The following is a 22,500-nucleotide window of genomic DNA, read 5'->3' on the forward strand; positions in this document are numbered from 1 at the left end:
CATTGGAGTAAACTGACAAATTGTGTAAACATTTAAGGATGCCCGAGGAAAATTGTGAAAATTTCGTATACCTTGATTACATGAGAAACAAAGAGGTTTAATATAGAACATCGTCTTGCAGAATATAACGATGGATTAAGATGACTGATAACTTACTGTGGTAGTGAAATAATTGATAAGCATAAAACAACATTACGATAATCAGGAAGAAAGGAAAATGAAGATCATCGTTCATACATGTGACTGTTAACAGACACTGGAATTAAAATAGAACTCACAACTAAGCAGGAAAATTGAATGAGAACTGCCTAATGATACACGAAATACTGGGAGGAAATAATTAACTATAATTCCAAACACTAGACATTTATATCTCTCTCAGCAAGATTAACATGCTCGACGTTACTCCTCATTTATATTTTGTTGCATCACTAGATCATCTTCAATCTTCCTGTTTCTTCATTTGTATTAGAAGTTACAACTGCATCGTTTCCTTCTTTATCTAACTCCTTAAAATACATTGTAATTTTCATTGTCACCATCATAACCAATACCATAACCATAAGTATTAGACACAGAGATAATATTTATCCCCATTTAAAAATGGATATTCTATTAGAACAAACTATATTGCGGTATATATCATGAGAGAAACTGTCATATGAACTTTTGGTGCAAGATGCACGCTTATACTGCTAGCAAGGAGATAAATCCCCGCTGCCCTCAGCATCGAGACCGACAAATCAAGTGATTTCGATTTTCCGAAGTGGTGTCAAGATGGAATGCTAGAGATAGTTGTGACTCATCTCCCCGCCAGCGATATATAGGAAAAAGACCCAGAACAGGCACTGGTGTCGCGATTAGCCAGAGAGCTTGTGAAAAAAGTCATATGTATATAAGCGATAGAGGCAGTATTAATACCGAAATCACATGTTCCGGTGATCTCAGCGCTTGAGATGGTAGGGACTTAGCTCCCCGTTAGCGATATAAGAACGGGTGCATATGAGCCAATATGAGAGTTTCTCTCATTGAATCTACCGCAGTATAGTTTGTTCTAACAAAACATCCACATTTAAGTGGGGATAAATATTAACTCATGGTATTAATACTGTCGCTGTCCATTAGATGTATGATAAAGTTATTGCTATATGCGTTCGATCCTTGGCCAGCGTTCTTAGACATCGTGTTTTAACCTAACAGCGCATTTATTGTTATTCTCCCATTATATTATCCCAGCAAGAGTGCAGATCCAGATTAGAAGGTAGCAGGTTTTCAATGCGATACATGATGTAATTTCAACAATTCTACAAGGGTGGCGAGCTGAGAGAATCGTTATTGCACCAGATAAAATGCATAGCGGCATTTTTACCTACTATCTTTCTGAGATGAAATAGCGCCGGTGTAGAATTTGCCTCTCATCATTTTGTGGGCGATAGATTAAGTATCAGTGGTGCACTGGGTTCGATGGAATTGATGTTTCCCTTCCCACAAAATGCTGGTCGTGTATCAAATTTTGATACCAATTCTATAGGATATTATTTACAAAGCATAGACTATTTATTAATGATACTAGATTGAATGAAATAGAAATTAAAAAAAAAAAATTGCAAACAATGCTTAATTGTAGATACTTTAAACAGATGAATTTGAGGAAATATTCATATCTTGAATAATGTTAGTGATAAGGGAAACAATTTCTGTCGATACGAATATTTTCATTAACTTGAAAGCTAACCTGATCAGTTTGTGATTAAGGATGCCCCCTTATATGACACAACACTGAACTTGCTTTACGGTGTTCACCTCATTATATCCTATGTTGTTCTATATTATTATACTAATGTTTCAAGTTAAATTAGCCTCACCATATTGCTATCATAACTGACAATTTAGTTTTAGTTTCCTGTTTCATCTTTCAGATCAGAGTTGATAAGTTTTTGATTGATACTTAATTCAAATTAATTCAAATTAATTCAAATTAATGTGATGTCAAAGTAATTTGACATCACATTAAGGGATGTGTCAGGATGATATATAATGGTTTTCTTATTCCAGGCAACGTGACATTTTTCACGTCGTCTGTGATTTGATTTTATTATAACCAAAATACAGAAACGTAATTGATACATTCTCAATGTAGAAGATTTGGAGTTAACATTGTCTTTGATTAAATTGGAATATTTTTCTCTGTATCATGTTAGATACGCTTTTGAAGCATTTCTACGTATTTGAATGATATATACACAGTGAAATGGTCACTAGCATATAGAATATAAGAAATCAAGATATTTTAATTAATTAAAATTGCACCTTCAGTGATAAGATCGATCATTATCTTAATGGCTAATGGTAGAAAAAAAGAAGACAGGAATGACAATCCTGAACACTTAATTAATTAAAATTAATGGAATATGTAATGTTGTGGGGAATAACTCTGATATTTGGAAGTGCGTGGAGATCTCCAGACGTTTTTCGATCTTAATAGCAATTATTTCATCTCATTTGTGGTACATGTAAATGTGACTTCCAGATCATAGAATAACATAAAGGATTTACGTTTGTCAGGTATCAATATTGAGTAAACGAAACTTATAAAAGAATTAAGGGGGAAAATTAAGTGAGGGCCTTTGTTATCGCACTTGGTGTAAGCGACTTCTGACATTAGATTTTTACAAAAATAATCGTATTATATATTTCTACTAGGAAGAATTCTGAGGCACACAAGAAATAATTACAGAAAGATGTCAGACATATTCACATAAGCATGTATCGTTAAACTCCACATTCACGAAATACGAATAGCACTTAACTAGAATATTAGACCTATGAAATCTCGATGAGACTGATAGTCTCCCTGTCAAATGCATATTCTCAACGTCGCAATTCGAAAGACTAACTTTTCTCTTCAGAAACAGAAATTGCTTTGTTCATGAAAAATTACTATATCTCTACAAAACTATGGTAAAACTACCAATAAAGTAAGTCTTCCACATCAGTAATGATGATGATGCCACATGCAAAGGCATGATGACACTCAGAAAACCACTTCATACATTATGCAAAATATTTACTGTCTCATTCCTTTGTAATATTTGTGCACCATAAATGTGACTTCATCTCCTATAAATTGTCATGTTTTAGCCCACATAGGCAGTCCCTCCTTTCTTTTCATACATTGTGTAAAGACTGAAGCTTTGCAAAAGCTATTAAGCTCTCAACTTAAAACTGCTAAGCAAAACGTAAAATGCCTCATTCTCGCACGCTTCAGAGGGTACGAGAAGTTCATTGACAAGGCCAATCTTCTTCCTGACCAAACAAAGTATAAACCATACGCACTGATGGAAGGGTAATTCCTTAATAAATCAGTTATTTAAATGCTTCAAAAACGTTACACGATCAAATATTTGTGAAATATCCATTAGCTTAATTTGAGTTAGTTGAAAAATTGTTCAAACCAATGTAATAGGACATAATGATAATGGATTTTGTACAGTATTGTTTCAACTGTTACGTTTGTATATTTACTTTTAACATGAAGAACATAAAGGCACACACATATGCATACATGCATATATGTGTGTTTGCGCGCGTATCTATATCTATATCTATCTATCTATCTATCTATCTATCTATCTATCTATCTATCTATATATATATATATATATATATATATATATATATATATATATATATATATATATATATATATATATATATATATATATATATATATATGTACATATATGCATGCTGAATTCTACTAGGAAAATGATTGAGCAGCTTGCATTATGAGTAAAACACAATTTCAAAAATGTACAATGCAATTAGGCTTATATTAAACCAAATAGACCAGCAGCTATGAAACCATTCTCTAGCATCTAAACCTTGTATATCATATTTCGCTGAATCGGGCTTTAATAATTCATATAAAATACATAATAAATGAATAAACACATAAATATAAACGTAATAAATGAACAAATGATATAAAACAAATTTATCTTGATATCATTCGAGTAACTATATGAAGGTATTTCCAATAACGTACAGCTCAAACGATAAATTGCTTTATGTTTATTCTCCTTTAAAACGAAACTATCACCAATGCCAATCATATTTAAATTAAATTGAGATAAATTCAATTTATATCTTTGTTCTCGTTGCTTCCACCTGAACGATAATCTTATCTAATTGTCTCCCTGCAGGAATAGATGCTAAAACATACTTAAACGAGTAAATAGGAACAACAAAAATATCCATATATAAATATGAAATAACATCAATAGACGAACATTAATAAAAGTGAAAAATATATTAAAATACATATATATTTTCCTTTAATTATTGTTGATGAATGTTTCCAAGGCATACACTAATTTTATTTAATATGTCGTATAACCGGGCAGGTTACCTTGCACCCTTCCAGAATAATGGTGTGCAACGAAGTTGCTAGATTATGTTAAAAACTACTTTGGTGCATAGCATTGGACTGATCACATATTAAACCATTAGTGCCAAAATGTTTTTATTCAATTTATTATAAAAATCTTTTATCATCCAACATTATCTAGTACTAAATATATAAAAAAAATATTACAATATTTGAAAGACACTCCAGTCTTGACGACTAACTAAAGACATCTCAGAAAAATACATATACTTCTGGTCCTAAAAATACATATACTTCTGGTCCTAAAAATACATATACTTCTGGTCCTAAAAATACATATATTTCTGGTCCTAAAAAAAAAATTACTATGGGCACTGATGGGCCAAGCAAACTGAAATGCATACTGATGAGTGTTATTAGGATAAATTTCAACAATATAAGAGAGGAATAAAATGAATTTTACTGTATCGCGTACACATTTTGAATAATACTCTTTTCTTTCTACTCTAGGCACAAGGCCCGAAATTTTGGAGGAGGGGGGTCAGTCGATTAGATCGAACCCAGTACGCAACTGGTACTTAATTTATCGACCTCGAAATGATGAAAGGCAAAGTCAGCTTCGGTGAAATTTGAAATTTTGAATAATATTGAGTTGAGTTAAACTTTTTCAAAATTTGGTAACTTATTTATTTCGTTCGTAAAGTTACAACAAACGGACCCATGCTTTCAAATTAGAGACCATCGTGTTGCAGCGTTCGACGCTGACTTTTTGATAGTTCGTTAACCAGACGCTGATGCCAGTTTTTGTTCTTCGTAGCCAAAAAGACTTTCACAGAATTTCTACTTCCTATTGGAAGATGAAGCGTTGCTAGCGCAGGAAGGGAGACATGGATAGGAACATTATATCTCACGCAAGAAGTCAAGGATTATTGTCCTGTATCTATTTAATGAATAAATGGTATCGATTTCTAATATTGGAGTGAGGTGGCGAACTGGCACCTGAGCGGCACATGAGCGAACTGGCACGCTGGGCAAAATATGTAGCTGCATTGTATCCGTCTACGTTCAAAGCTCAATGCCGGCGAGGTCGACACTGCTTTTATCCATTTCGGGGATCAGCAGTGTCAATACAATCAACTTGATCCTCTCCTGAAATTGCTAGCCCTGTGCTAAAATTTGAAACCGGTATTTAGCATTGCTGTTGTGTGACACACAAAAGTTTGAATAGCCAATTATACTGCGCACCGACGTTTGATTGATACGTATTTTACCGAGCCGAATTGATAACAGCTTGCGTTCACAACGGGATTCGAATTTGAAAGGTAAACTGATGTGACCATACTACGCAAGGCATCGAATCAGATGGTGTAATGATACAACATGAATTATATTTATGATACATCTTTTCATATTAGCCACGCATACATAATCTATATGTTGATATATCATCTCAATTCTCAAAAGAAACGAATCTACATTCATATACATCGTTAATTCTATTGCCTTAAAGTAAATGGTACTGTCGTCGACGATGAACATTACTATCGACGATAAATGACCCAGTTGCTTGTGAGAGCAACTTCTCATTGTTATTAAAGTGTACCTGCTTGAGTATTCTGCAAACGCGTAAGCCTGTAACAAATATCTCGAGCACTCTGAACTTTGGTATAGATCGCACCTTGTTTCCACCCAGTTCTGTCTATTGAACCTATGAGCAACCGGTTAGTGGTATGCTCCAATGTATAAGCTAATGCATTTGCCTGAGTGCTCTACGTAAAGTGATTGCGAAGCACATTCTGTAACTACAAGGCCGCACACACAGACACACGCACAAACACACACACACACACTCACACACATACTCATTCACTCACGCATCTAATATTATTTTAAGGTAATTTCATGTGATCAAATCAAAAACTTACGATGTCAAAAAATTATTTATTGCTTCACTATCATCTGATAGTTTTGGTCGACTAAACATCCAACCGATGGAATTCACATTTGGACTTTGAAATTTCTGCAGCTCACGATATTAATTTATGTGTTTCCATCCCATCATGGGATGACGAAGCATTGTGTACTTTTGAGTTCTTCAACCCAAAATAAAACATATGCACAGGTGTATGCATTCCAATAAACTTGTGTTTATACATACATGCAAACATACTTACATACATATATATGTATATATATGTATATATATATATATATATATATATATATATATATATATATATATATATATATATATATATATATATATATGTATATATATATATATATATATATATATATATATATATATATATATATATATATACGTATATATATATATATATATATATGTATATATATATATATATATATATATATATATATATATATATATATATATATATATATATATATATATATATATATATATATATATATATATATATATATATATATACACATATACATACATATATATGTAAATATATTCATGCATATACATACATATATGTAGATAAGTATATATATATATATATATATATATATATACTTATATATACAGAGAGAGAGAGAGCGATAGAGAGAGAGAATATTTATCTATCCCTCTACGTGTGTGTATGTGTTTGTGTGCATTTGTGAGTGGGCGCGTGTACAAACAATGGAAAATAAGCGGCCTCCAGACCGCTTATTCGCGTTCCGCGCTAGATCGATTTTTCACTTGTCAACCTGTGATGGTCTTTCACTACTCATTCCAGTGAGGTATGAACAAGACAGTCATATCCATGCAACTCCACCTATACACAAAATTTCTGTCTTATATAATGCACGATACTATAAAGCATTGTACTGCCATACTTGTCACATATTCTTTGTTCTATACATTTTCATACTTACATACTTTAGCACATACACAAACAGTCGCACATATATCATATACATAGAATGTGAATGTATATATCTGTGTGTATGTATCTTGTGCATGTATCTTGTGTATGTATCTTTTGTATCTGAAATTTTCCCTCTCTCTCTGTGTCTCTCTGTCTCTCTCTGTCTCTCTCTGTGTCTCTCTCTATGTCTCTCTCTCTCTGTCTCTCTCTCTCTCTGTCTCTCTCTCTCTCTGTCTCTATGTCTCTCTCTCTCTATCCATCTATCTATTCGTGTGTAGTCTACCTGTCTAACCATCTATCGATCCAACATTCTAGCTCTCTCCCTCTCTGTCTATCAATCTACCTGTCTATTTCTCTCTCTCTCTCTCTCTCTCTCTCTCTCTCTCTAGCTGGCTAGCTATATATCTATCTCTATTTATACATCCATATAAACGAGTTTATCCATCGCGTACGTCACGTATACGGAGGTATACGATTAGAGCCCCATTTGAAATCCCATCTGCATGTTTGCACATAAATACGTAACTTATACATTATTAACCATTTTGTCTCTATTGCCATATATATAAACGGTTTCTGAACTCGTTGACACTAACTTCTAATGTCTACCTATATGAAAACATTGTATATTTACCCCTATTGCACTACACACACACACACACACAAACACGGCAAAGCAAAGCAAAACAATGTAAAGCAAATACACAAAACTATATCAATTATAGAATGCAACACATTTCTAAGAGACGTTAGAGTTGATAGCATTAAGTCGACGTTCGAAGTAGGAAAACGAACTCATTGAGTAAAACTATAGTGCAATAGTATAACGTTTTGGACCGAATACTTCAACAGATACTTAAACGAAATCCAGAGTGAGACGAGGAATAGAGGAAAGGAAAGTTGGAATTAAATGCTCATGGGCCACCAATTTCACATCTTCAACCTCTGTCTATATATGTATGTATGTATCTCCAGAGGGGAGACACATACAGAGCTTTCTGGAGACACACAATCATAACGGTTCTGCGGACTTCGAGAAAGCCCGAGTCGCAAGAGCTGAACTCAAGAGACGGGAGAGAAAGCAGCGTTTTCTCCTTCACAGACCAGCTCCTTCTATCCCTTGTCCACAATGTCCCCGTATTTTTCAAGCAACCCTTGAATTGCTGAGCCAGCTCCGGTTCAAACACCCAGGAAAATGAACTGGATTACAAGCTCGGAAACAAGAGACACAGCCAACTACTACCATGTATGTATGTATGTATGTATGTATGTATGTATGTATGTATGTATGTATGTATGTATGCATGCATGCATGCATGCATGTATGTATGTATGTATGTATGTATATATATGCACGTACGTCCGTACATATGTATGTACGTGCGTATGTATGTATATATGTATCTATCATATATATAAACGTATATATGTTCAGGTTTACATACAGCTTATTAATAATTTGTTTGTTTATTCGTTGCTGAAATTTAATGATTCAGTCTTTCGCTTTGTTCCCTTTGAGCTCGGGTTTCACAATGTTTATGTCATTCCGTTAATTTCCATACTTAAATGCATAGAAGACGTTCGACCCTGTGCCTCGGACATGGATGATAGAATCACAACACCTTGCCAAATTACCTGATGCTATAGTGAATACCATTGAAAGACTGACCACAACATGGTCTACGGAGTTATCACTAACAACTATTAAAGCAATGGTTAATGTTACAAACAGCATTAACCTATCAACAGACAGTGAAACCCTCGTTAGTTAACAAAATGCCAAGTTTATATGCTGAGATATGCAAAAAATAATAATTTTAATGTCATCCTTAGATTCTTTGTTGATGAATTGAAGTTATATTCTGGTAACACGCTCAACATTAAGACACAATTAGAACTAGTTACAGCATTTTCATGAGTCGTGGATATGGAGTTTGGGCAAGATAAAGGGGCAAGATAAAGGCTCCTGCATGAGAGCCAACCGAAGAAATATTGTTGACCAGATAACTTGTACATCAATAGCTTGTCGATCTCCCCTATCTACAAGCTTCTCGAAACCGATGAGAAAGCTGCATGCGCTGATGCTGTAGACTAAGCAAAATATGGAACTCAAAGCTGCATTTAATAAAACCATATCGCACAATGCTTTTGCAGTGCTAGCCCTAGAAACAATATTGGGAATATTGGACTGGACGCACAACAGAATACGAGATTGATAATATCTATGTGAGATGAAGTGAAGGCGGTAGTGGCATATAACATTTGAAAGTCGCCTTGTATCTCTCTGACAACAGATGCTGTGCAGTAAAGAAAGGAGTACATTCTATATATATATCAAAAAGTGAGAGTAACAACATTTTCAGAGTTGAAGAACTACTGTGCAGTTACTCTGATAATATAATTGTATCGTGTGACCTAGTTTGGTATGCCTAAACAGAGGCTGGAGAGAAGCTGACACCATACCAGCAAAAAGCAATGCGCGGGTACTCATACCGCAAGTTGGAGGGCAACAACAACATTGACAGGAAGAGTAGCCTATGTGGACCTGCGATAAATACATTACATACCACAAAGAAGGATATGCCTTCGCTATCCAGCAACTGGAGATAGCTACTAAATAACTGATAAGCAACAGCGACAAAGATAGCTAAAAATGTCGGCAGCTGTTATACCAGTTTTGAATATATCACCCACAACAATTGCCCCAAAATGTCTACGAGATACTACCTACCCCTGAGACATGATATAGTTGCAAAGACTATCCACAAGAAGGATTGCTCTGGCGTATGCATCAAAGGCATGTCAGAACCGGAATACGTTCACACCATTAAAAACAAAGAATACTGGTGAAAACTCCAATGAAATTAGCTGCACAGCAGATGTAAGTGTACAATCATATGTTCAAGAGAAAGAGAATATATATGCCTAATTAATGTGGAAATTACAGCTCTTGTATACTGACTCCTAATTGTCACATGTGTAACTATCATCATAGGAGCATTAGGTTATGCACTAAGAAACTTTCATGAAATTTATGTAGAAATATCAGTGTTTTCAAAGGAAGAGCAAATCCGAAGTGGATTCTCCAAACCCAATCTGTTACTGGTAGCGTGAAGACTGGTAAGACATTCCAAAAATTATCCATCTGAGATTCTTTTAGTTACTAGATGCATACATCGGTAGGTCAACCAACAAATCAACTCAACCACATATTTACAAAACACCGGGAACTCTAGGAGCGTGTTCGTGTTTGCTTCTATGAGATGATGGATTTTTTCTGAACTTTGCAGGCGGAAGGGACGAACCTACACTATATAAATTAGACTTTCCGAAAGTACGCGCAAATAATCGTACCATAGACAAGTTGTGATGAAGTGAAATTCTCAACCACGCCTACGTGTATGCAATACAAATAATTCCATACAGATATTAGGTGGGAAAATAAAATGGAAACAGAGAGAGATAATTAATCATATTTAGCAAAATATTTTCTTATTGCTTATGGAAAGAACCCCCAGGAATAATTTCTTCGTTTTTACGCATTATAATCCCAAACAATTCCTATTTGTTGATCTTGCCGTTTTAATCCGAACTAAATCCTATAACCTGCCATTTTACAAGTCATTTCAAGACTTCAGTTATGAAAACAAAACTATTCATGATAAATTTTATTGAATTAGATAAAAGGAAAATGCGAAAGCCAAAAAGGTTCTGCTGTTTAAATACGTTTCCGAGCAACTGAATGTAATTGTTTCCGTACATGTTAGGCAGGATTACGATTTAGTTCTATTCATCATTGATTCTAACTTGTATAGCTTAAGATATTGAATCAGGAAAAATGAATAATGCTTAAATGCTGATTTACAGTCAACCACATTTGTATACAACCGACCCATTAAGTGTGGAGACGCAACAGATATAACGTTATAAATTTATATTTATATAATTTATATAAATATTGTTAAATTACAGCAATTTTGATATATATATATATTAAAACAAAAATTTTAATTTTACCAAAGGTTTCTAAGTCCAAAATTAAAATTTTAGTTGTAATAATTACTGCTCTATCCTCTAGAGTGTGCTTCTTTTCCGATATATGTTCTATTGACTATAAGTCTAAGACATTTCAATTTAAGAGGGAATTTAATAAAAATGATTTAAAAAATTATATAAATAATATATTACCTGTTCCAATATATCTCATCTTCTCAAATATCAGTAAAAAAACAACACTTTATTTTCTATATGGGGGTCAAGAACATGTATGTATATGTGTGCGTGAGTGTGTATGTGTTTGTGTGCGTGTGTGTGTGTATTGTTAGGTAACCGTAATTAACAATGAAATCCTTAGTACTTGTTTTACGAATTCACAAAATCACTAAATTATTTTGAAAAATAATTAACGTGGTTCAACTAAATAACGCAATGTGTTATTTATGTGTTTACGCAACTAGAAAATTTAGTAGCCACTCTCATCGAACGTCAAGAATCACTAGCACTCTGTGGAACTCTCTTTTATGGTGCGGCTTTTATTAGTTGATATAAAGTGTTTTATTTCTCTTCTAGATGGAACTTGCGCGTTTAATTATCTAGCAGGCTTCCTTATCAAGTTAGATAACTAATTCGAGCATTTTTATTTTGACTGACAAAAATACGTTGGCTTATATCTAGTCGCCATTGTTCAGTAGGTATGTAACTGATCAACACTGAGGAGTTTCCTTATAGAAGAAGAGCAGATAGCAACGACTAGAAAGGGAAGCATTGAGGTATCCTATGTCATTAAATCAACCAAACAGTGAAGAAAAGAAATCACTCCATTGCTTTTTGCCATTATCAACTGCCTTAAACCGATCAATAAGTTGTATTAAAAATAAATGTTTTAATAAAGAGGGAAAAATAGAGAGAGAGGGAATGTTCCACAGGAAAATGACTTGCGACATTCACTTAAATATAAGCACACAATTCATTAAAGAAACAATTCTGAGACTGCATTTCTGCACATTATATTTGTACAACTACTGCAAAGAAAACAGTAACCTCATGGAATGGAGTGAAAGGAAATGAATAGGAAAATATAAAACCATGAGTAATTCAAGAAGCTGTAGGTAAACAGACCTTTCGATAAGACAAAAATAATTCGGGATGCGTTTAACATTGCATTAATGCGAAAACCATGTGTTATATAAAAAATAAAAAAAATGACGGAAAGCTTCATGTATACCAATCAATGACAGCTGGTGAAAAGCAGTCATTTTGAGCATGAATTCAACAACTTATAAAACACACAGGGATCTGAAAATGAGCAACGTGCACAGTTTTATAGAAATGAATTGGGAATAAACGAAAATGCAACATGGAACTCAGACATCATTAATACAATGTCATGATAATCTAAAGTATAACTTGTCTTACGTGAGGATGCAGGGAATGCTATCACGAAAGGATAAAACTAATTGTACGAAATACCAATAAAAACAAATAATACCAGCAGCTGTTAGAACAACAACTGCATCAACTACTACTACTGTGATTACTAAATTTAATATTATTACTAGCACTGATAATTAGTGGCATTACAAAAATCCTTCATACTAGAGGCACAACGCCTGAAATTTGGTGGGAGGCGACTATTCGATTATATCAACTCCACTGTTTCACTGGTACTTAATTTATCGACCCCGAAAGGATGAAAGGCAAAGTAGACCCCGGTGGAATTTGAATTCAGAACCTAAGAACGGGAGGAATACCTCTAAACATTTCGTCTGGCGTCCTATCGACTCTGCCAACTCATCGCCTTAAAGTAGTATTACAATAATATTATTTTATACAATAATGATAATAATAGTAACGCAAATAAAGCCTTGTGTTATAAAGGCATGGAAATTACAAAACAGATTCGAGACAAAAATAAATCATATATCAGAGCAGGCCAGAGCAATATGTGAAATATAGAAGGATTTGTCAGTTACTGTAACTAAAAAATAAAAAAAATAAAAAATGAAAAAGAAAAAAAGCTATTATCAGGAGGATATTATATCACAAGAATGGGAATGAAGACACAACGAAAATCTAAAATAACATTAAAAGATCAAAATCAAATAAAAAAGATTAAACAATAGAAAAAATTACTAAATTCGTAGCAACATTGACGGACGACAAAGACAACTGTCAAGACATTGAATCAATTCATAGGAAAGTACAATGCAATGCATGATCAATCCTGATTAAACGAAAAAGAAAAAAAAATATTATGTTTAGCAGATTATAGAATGTTATCAAAAGAGATAGCAGAATGTTCTACTCAACAAGATGTCCATCAATCCCTAGTGAAGTTTATCCCAGATGAATAGTATCAAATAATAATCTGATAGCCAGCGAATTAGATGAATGTTTCCAGAGAAGTGGAGATCAAAACTGATGTACTATCAACCCACTGCTTGAATAGAAGAAAAAAAAAAAGAAAAAATAATCGAAAAAGAAAAAAGAAAAGAAAATAGGTTGCAAAGGACGAAATGAATTGAATGTAGAATTTGAATACGCTGCCAACTGAGGGATCACCATTCAAACGAATCCTCAGCATATGTACATATACTCACACAGACATGCCCCCCCCCCACACGCACACTCAGACGCGCACACACACACACACACACACACACACACACACACACACACACACACACACAAACGCGCGCACACACGCTTACGCACACGTACACATACACATAAATATAACTAAATAAAAAAAATCAATGCCTGACTGCTTAATAGAAGAATAAATGTTATATTGCCACTAAATTTATAAAAAGTGAGCAGACTCATGTGCAACAACGGTGACGGCCTTTGAACCCGTGTTTTAGATTTGAATGCTTTGTGAAATACATAATGATTTCTGATTTAGGAAAAAGATTTGCAATTTTGAGACAAGAGACTTATTCGATTACATCGTCCCCACTATTTGATTGTTACTTTAGTTTATCGATCTCAAAACGATGAATGGCACAGTTGACCTCGGAAAGATTTGAATTCAGAAAGAAAAAAAAATTCTAAACAAATAACTCCAAGCAGTTTTCTTGGCATTGCATCTAATTTAGTAGCTGACGGGCTTGTGCGACATCTAATATTTCAAGAGGTAAAGCAACGCGCACTAAAGTATATGTTGTTTAGCTGCCTTTAACAAAAATAAGTCAGATACTATATGTGTGTGATGATGGCAACCGTTGTGCAGTTTACGAATGTGGAAATAGACAATTTAATACAGTTTTCTTGAAATAAATTTCGAATTATGCAGCAGAAGTAGTACAGTTGAAGATGCAATTTTTATTTGCTATAGTCATTGGCTCGCTCACCGGCACACGAGGGTGAATCAAAACAATTGAAGCGTTACAATACGTTCTAACTCATCCTCGTGCATCACGTTAGATTAGATACAATGGGAAAACAGAAGGTGATGTTCTTCGCCTGAGAAATTCCCTCCAGAGTAAAACGATAATTCTATAAACAAATCTTTGCTGGGCTAAAAACAGCAGCTTCTGGCGTTTTTACGCAACACTTACGTTAAGCATTTTATATAGATAAAGAATATTGGGAATTTATGTTGAAGCCTAGATGACAGATGTGGGTTATCAAGGTATGGTTTAGAGAAGGGCATTTTATAATTAGTTATAAATACAAAAAATGATATTTATAATGTTTATAAATGTTAAATAAGAAAATATATTTGGTACTTCAAAAAATCCGAAGATTTAAGGCCTGCATGTTAAATACCTAACATGTTAAATACCTAACACTGTCGACCATCCATCGCTATACATACACACATACATGCACACACGCGCGCGCACACCACACACACACAAATACACAAACACACATGACACACATACACATACGGTTATATGTATATATTTATTTAAATTAAATAGGTATGCGTTTCTATATGTACTCACGGGTTAGTTTAAGTAGTAAAATGTTGACATGTTTTCGTTATAGTACAACATTTTGGTACAGTTACTGTTACTCTATGGATATTTTTCTTCCCAAGCGATGCCTTTTCTCAATCGTAAAGATCTTCGAAACCAAAACAAATGTGCCAATACGTATACCTACTTTTACCCAGTAAATTTGAAATCGTCTAAATCATTAGATAGTTGTCCCTAAAGAATGTGCTTCACTGGACGGAACAAGTAGTAGTCGGAGAACACCACATTCGTGAAATATGTTAGTTTAGAAAGCAAAGACCAGTTCAATTTGTCGATTCTCGATTTGCAGGATTTTGTGCCTTAGATGGGTGAAGCATTGTTATGACGAATATAATTTGTTTACTTATCTTTCTTTTAATGGTTTTTCTTGGCGTTTTTCAAGGTTGAATTTACATCTGGCTGTTCACAGGAAATAAAGGTGAACGACACTCTTGTCATGTAGCGTAAACTATCATCGTAGCTGTCTCAACCGATCTCCCATTCGAAGCAGGCGTTAACTACCAGAGCAACAATTGTGCACACCTTTTATCCCAAGGTTTCAACCATATATTCTATTTATTACGAATCAAAATTTGTTTATGTCATTACCTCACTAATTCTATCAGAGGTATCCACACAAATCAATTCGACCGCTTGTCAGTGGTCGCAGTTAATGCACCCCTATCTGTTCTTTGTCTTCAATGGTAGTTTTCTTACTTTAAAAGTCTTCCATCTGTGCTCCACCTGTAGATTTCCGTGTATATCGGAATGGCTGCAAACCAACAGTAATACTTTACATATTTGAACCTAAACTTATTCCATATTTTAAAAGCATATTTGAACTGGGATTTCCCAACTTCAGATTAATTTTACTTATTTACTTTCTATAACTCTATTTACATCTTTAAACCTACTTTTATCCCGTTGTTTTGATATTTAAATCATAGTTAGTCGTCCACTTTTAAATGCATTATAAATCCATTTCCACTGTTAGTATCATCTTTTTGGCGGTTAGTTTTGGTTTTGAGATAGTGTACTGTGTATTAGATGATATTACTCAATGTATTCATCGTATATTTTATTAGAGTAGTGTGAAATTGGATAGGAATTTGGATTCTATTGCTTGGAGGTTGACTTTCTAATGTGTGTTTTTCAAGAGATATTCTTATAAATCATTCATAAATCAGTATTTTCCCGGCAAGGCTATACTTTAAAACTGTATGAGTGTAAAATACGACATACACACAAGTTGATAGTAAAACTCATTTTAAATATGTCTTCTCTTCCGGGGATTAATTAACTTTAGAGAAACATGCAAACAATCAAAGTAGTGATTTCAATAATATCGAAAATATCTAATTAATGAATATATTTATTTTGTCACTAAAAACAAATATTTCGCAATTATAAAAAAAAAATCACGAAAATATTCATTAAGAAGAAATATCACCCCTACGGAGATAATTTTAGAGAAATCAATATTTTAAAAATAAACGAACAAGTAGGGCTAATGTCCATATGAAAAAGACATTGCATGGCAATCCCCTAGGAGAAAAATATTTGACCTCGTCTTAAGCAAAATGTTTACAGAAGAAAGAAAGCGAAGTTGCTTCTATTTAAATGAGCAGAATATTAATCTTAACATCGTATATCCAAGTACAATGAAAATATATTGCATTGTGATATACTTATGCACTGAAATTTGTTTCGGATGGATTAGATTTTATATGATGTATAACTCTTCCAAATAACTTGGAATATATCTGCACTTGCAAAGGAATGTAATATATTGTGATTTATAACCATTGTGAACAGTTTTATTTATAGAGCTCCAGTCATTTCTCTGGTATCACAGCAGACATTTTCGTAATTCATAGTGTACACTGCTGACGACTGGACAACAGAAACTCAACTCACCAACGTCTCGAAGTCAATTTCAAAAAAAAAAAAAAAAGAGAAAAGAAATAGAGATATCACGCGAGCGACTCTGGAGGCAGACTAATTGCATAACATGTTTCCAGTGTTTCTCAAGGAAGAGCACGTACGCATTTTAAGGTCCGGTTTGGCTCCCCACCACTCTTTTATTTAATATTTCTATAGCTTGTCTCTCGTTACTCCCAACAACAACATTTGTTGATATCATCATTGATGATTTTTCTAACCTTCAACACCCCACATTGATCCACATATAATTTTGCATTGACACCATGTAAAACGGTCTTGATAACACTCTTCACCGTTTCATGCCATTTATGTCTACTTCACGAAGTATCGAATCTAAACCAATGTAGCAATCGAAACCAATATAACATACATCAAGAAAATATTACTGTGACTTGTCTCAAGCTATATATGTGACATAAGGGACGAGGTAATACTAGGTCACAGCAAATGATAGGTCATAGCATTATGATGTCTTTTGGTAAACGTACTTCCTCAATAATTAAAACGTCTGCATCATTAAAAAATTGGTCTTTTTTATAATGTATTAAAAATAGTTCAACTATTACCGTTCTTCATGGTTAAGGTCACAGCCACAATGTATAAGTGCTTCTGCCTTTAGGTCCATAGGCTTCTGCCTTTGTAGTCATTCTAGATTGCATTTGGCATGGACACGGTCACTATTGTGATTCAATCTAATATTCTTCTATTCTCTCTTTCACACTCTCTACCAGTTCAATCATATATCTCTACTAGTCTCACGTCGGCATTTGTTCCTGGGATTTTAGCCCGACACGTGTCGCCTCTGTTAAGCGCTTCAAATTCACTACTTTGTTGTGTCAGTAATAATATATCAACCACAAATGCCCTAATAGTATTACTAAACTCATTCATTACTTTTTAGAATTTTCACCCTCTACAAATCTCTAACTGCAGAGTTTTGAGAAATGTATTGATCTTATCAGCCACAGAGAGCTAGCATTGTCTAAGGACCCTCTTCGAAACCTAAACGATAAAACAAACATGCGGACTGTCTCTAATGATAAACATACCACATACCAATTATGATATCAAGAACAACTAAACCATTCCCTTCTATGTGAAGATTCCATTACTTATTATGATAGCTAAGTGATAGTATTTCGTTGGGTGGTAAATGTTGATTGGCACTTGATAAAAAGGATGTTTAAAAACGGTTTAACGGAATTATTCAATGAAAAATTTAAAACTTTATGTTATTCTATACATTGAATTATATGCGATTATGAGATCTATTGTCATGTCTCACCTGTCTCGATACTGCAAGTTAAAGTAGCCGTCGAATATTTGCCATGAACACTATGCAATGAGTGTATATAAGCAACCTCGCTGCAAGCTGCTATTATGGCAGCCAGTCTCGTGACCATTCGCACAATCGTTTATAGTATATATTGATTTCTCTATAAATATGTAGAACAAGAGCTATTATATCAGACGCTTTTGGCGAAGATATATGCTTGCTATCTCTTTGAGTCTACTTCTAGTTATGGACAGCATAAAGTTACGAGTGCCACAAAATCTCATGAATGCTTACATATAAATTGGGTTAATCTATATAAATACATGTATCGAAGTGTGGTTAATCGAATACAGTTGATAAGCTTATAGAATATTATAGTATATTGCACGATTCGAAATACACATCACTTTAGTACTGATTTTAATGATTTCGAGAGGTCTATAATTTTCATTGATTCCTACAATGTCTCAGAAAGAGGGGCCACGAAAGAAACTTTGTAAATTGTTGCTTAACTCGGTAGAGTTAATAATTAAATACTGATAATGATTCAACCTCTCGTCTAATATGCTAAAACATATGATACGCGTCTTGAAATTAAAATGCCATTAACAAACCGATGTTGACTGGGCAAAGGTTTGGACTGATAATCACGTTGTCCAACACTATATCTCCATGAAATATGAAAACAAAATCATTGGAAGTAAAAAATTTAGAATATCCTACATTGCAAATTTTTCTAATACAGAAATCGAAGGCGCGGCTGTGTGCTTCCCAACCACATGGTTTCGGATCCAGTGCTACTGTGTGGCATCTTGGGCAAGTGTTTTCTACTATAGCTTCGGGCCGACCAAAGCCTTGTGAGTGGATTTGCTAGTTGGAAACTGAAAGATGATCGTGTGTATATATATACATATACATATATATATATATATATATATATATATATATATATATATATATATATATATATATATATATATATATATAGATAGATAGATAGATATATACATATACATTGACAACCGGTGTTGGTGTGTTTACGTGCCCGAAACATAGCGATTCGTCAAAAGACACCGAATGAATAAGTACTAAGCTTACAATGAATAAGTCCTGGGTTCTATTTATCTGACTAAAAGTGGTGCTCCAACATGGCCAATGTCAAAAGAATGAAACGCGTAAAAGAGTAAAATGAACTACAAATAAAAAATCCTTACGTGAATATGAATACATTTCTTGAACCATATCAATAAAAACAATTACGAGAAAAAGTGAAGTTAACGATATAATATCCACAAACAATGCACACAATATGTAGTAAAATAGATCAGTGTATATTGTAAGGTTATCCCAGTGTATACAATTATGACATAGAAAACAGCACATGTAATGATGCACTTATACTGCGGGTGTGATGAAACAGCTCAGTTGTTCTAGTGAGAGGGTTTAGTTTAAGAGTAGGTATAGTGAAAGTTAGTTTTAGATTTAGTTGTTATGACTTAGTAGTCGTTGTAGTGAAACACTACATCAGTACTTTAATGAATACAACAAAGATTATTACCACTTGTAATGAGAAGGCGTAGCTACTTGAAATGTGATTCCTGTTGTGGCTGTAATGAAACACACAACTCAATGATAATTGCAATGAAACAACTCCTTGGTGGTTTAAATAATATAGATAGATGTTGGTATTAATGACATAGTTACGTGACAATTTTAATGACAGTTATAATAGGGTTGAAATGAAACACTTCTATATTAGTTATAATATCTTCGAAGCCCTTGTAATGAGACAATTCTGTGACATTTTAATTGAAACATTCCTTGACGCTTTTAATGATAAAACTTAATGGTGATTGTAAATTTACTTATGGCTGAACGGACAAAATCGTGGTAAATTTTATGAAAGATGTCAGTGTTGCTTGTAGTGACCTAGCTTTACTTCAAACATTGATGGCTGTTAAGAAACAAATCAGCGTTCTTGAAAGATTCTAGAATTCTAACTTCCCATCAAGGAAATGCAGCCCAGCAGGCCCACTTCTATCTGGATAACTGAATGTAACACCTCCTCCCTATAATTTGAAATAATCAAACTATCATACTTCTGTTACCTCAAATTTTGTTGTATTTACAAGGAAACTGAGACGTCGGTCTTGTTTTGAGAGAAATATTATACTAACACTTATCCCCTTCGACAATAACTTATCCTGTACGAAGGATTACTTTGGTGTTATGATGGGACCTTCAGGGTCTGTCTAAGTTATGGAATTTGACATATTTCTACTGTGTCGACACAAATGTTTCTGAAATCGGATGGGGTTTCTAGGGGATGATGCTTTACTCAGTTATCGCGTCATATAAATATGGTATAGAACATACATAGAAAATTGTCTATAAATTTGTCAATAATTACAAATTATCTGTAAACTCTAACAAGAGACTAAAACGGATATCCCATTCATATCGTTTAATTCCTTTCACAAAAACAATGACTGCCGCTAAAATATTCGTAAATGTTTCCAATTTATGAACAGGAGTTTTGACTTCATGCGAGATGATTTTAGATATTATTGTCTATTTGCCGTGTATAATAATTATAAGCCTAATAGGTATAATAATCATTCCATATTTAAAATAACGGCAAAGGTTATCTGCATCATGGAATACAAATGAATACATACACACAAGCATACACATACACACAACACACGGACGCACATGCACACACACACGCACATGCACACACATTCACACACTCATGGGCTAAAGTTGAAGATATGTTGTCTTTTTTTTTTCATAAACAGCCTGATTTGTTATTAAAATGCCAACAGCATCGGAGAGCATAAAGATGATAGTTGCAGTTGAGAGAATGCTAGCTCACATGGAGGAATGGAAGCTGTCGGAATATTGGGAAAGATTTACCTGTCTCATGATGATTCGCACCGAGTAGTGAAATACCGACATCCAAATGCTGATCAATACTCATGGACTCCTGCAACGGAAACTACGATGCCGTGACTAGCAAGAAGGGACCCCGCCGGAATACATCACCACGCATTTGAACAGACGCTAAGAGCAAATTGAAACAGCTATGAAATGCTTCTGATGACTGTGGTCAATCCATGATTGGAGACTTTTGCTGCTGGAAGGCGTGTAAGGATGGCAGTAGGATTTTCCACGTTGGCTTCGGAGTGAGGGGTAGTCATCGGATAATTTTTACGAATTCACCAGCCTCATTTGCCAGATTCTAATTTATTAAATAATACGTCTAGGGCGTGATTCAGAAAGTCCCAAACTACCCTGCATGCATCAACAAGGCTGATTAAACACGTGTTTGAAGATCCTCCTAGGTGTGGGTCAGAGTGAACAACGCATGAGAGTGGGAAACATTCCCCAAAATGTTCCCTTACTTTGCACCATTACAACAAGCTCAGATGCTAAGGAACAATGCAATATAATTCAGTAACACTCAGTGTAATTCAACATTCAATATAATAGTTATAAATGCATAAAAAACAAACTTATTACTAGGAAATATAAAAATAGAAATATAATTGCATAACAGAAATGTCCAGTGTGTTAATACCTCGAAACAACATCAAAAACAGTATAGCCAAACGCAGACGGCATCATAAAATCATAGCATCAAAAACCAACTCAATGAACCAACAGGGACAAAAACAAATCTGGAATGGAATTGAATTCTAATTAAACCACACACACCAAGCGTAAATAACTATAGCAACTTATTTTCTTCACCAATGAAAATAACATCGAACGCAAACACCCGGCTATATATAGTGATCAACTGCCCCTCATGGTATACTCTACTACTGTGGAATTCACATGAGACATCAAATAATGCAATCCACAATATACTGTGTTACACAAAAACGATGAGTTAGTTAAAGCTAGTGTGTCACAAATCGTAATTCTGATCAGGCAATAATATTCCTAGGGTTGAACAGAATATATATATATATATATATATATATATATATGTGGGGGTGGGGTGAAAATAAAGAATCGGCCAGACAAACCTCG

At 34.1% G+C, this 22,500-nt stretch overlaps 1 protein-coding gene across 2 annotated transcripts in view; it reads right to left on the reverse strand.

The window, feature by feature from the left end:
- Positions 1 to 22,500, reverse strand: part of LOC106869914 (neurotrimin) — a 1,519,776-nt gene that overhangs the window by 726,341 nt on the left and 770,935 nt on the right. The gene's annotated exons all lie outside the window — the stretch shown is intronic.

This window comes from Octopus bimaculoides, chromosome 12, assembly GCF_046866305.1.
Source record: "Octopus bimaculoides isolate indiv1 chromosome 12, ASM4686630v1, whole genome shotgun sequence".
NCBI lineage: Eukaryota > Metazoa > Mollusca > Cephalopoda > Octopoda > Octopodidae > Octopus > Octopus bimaculoides.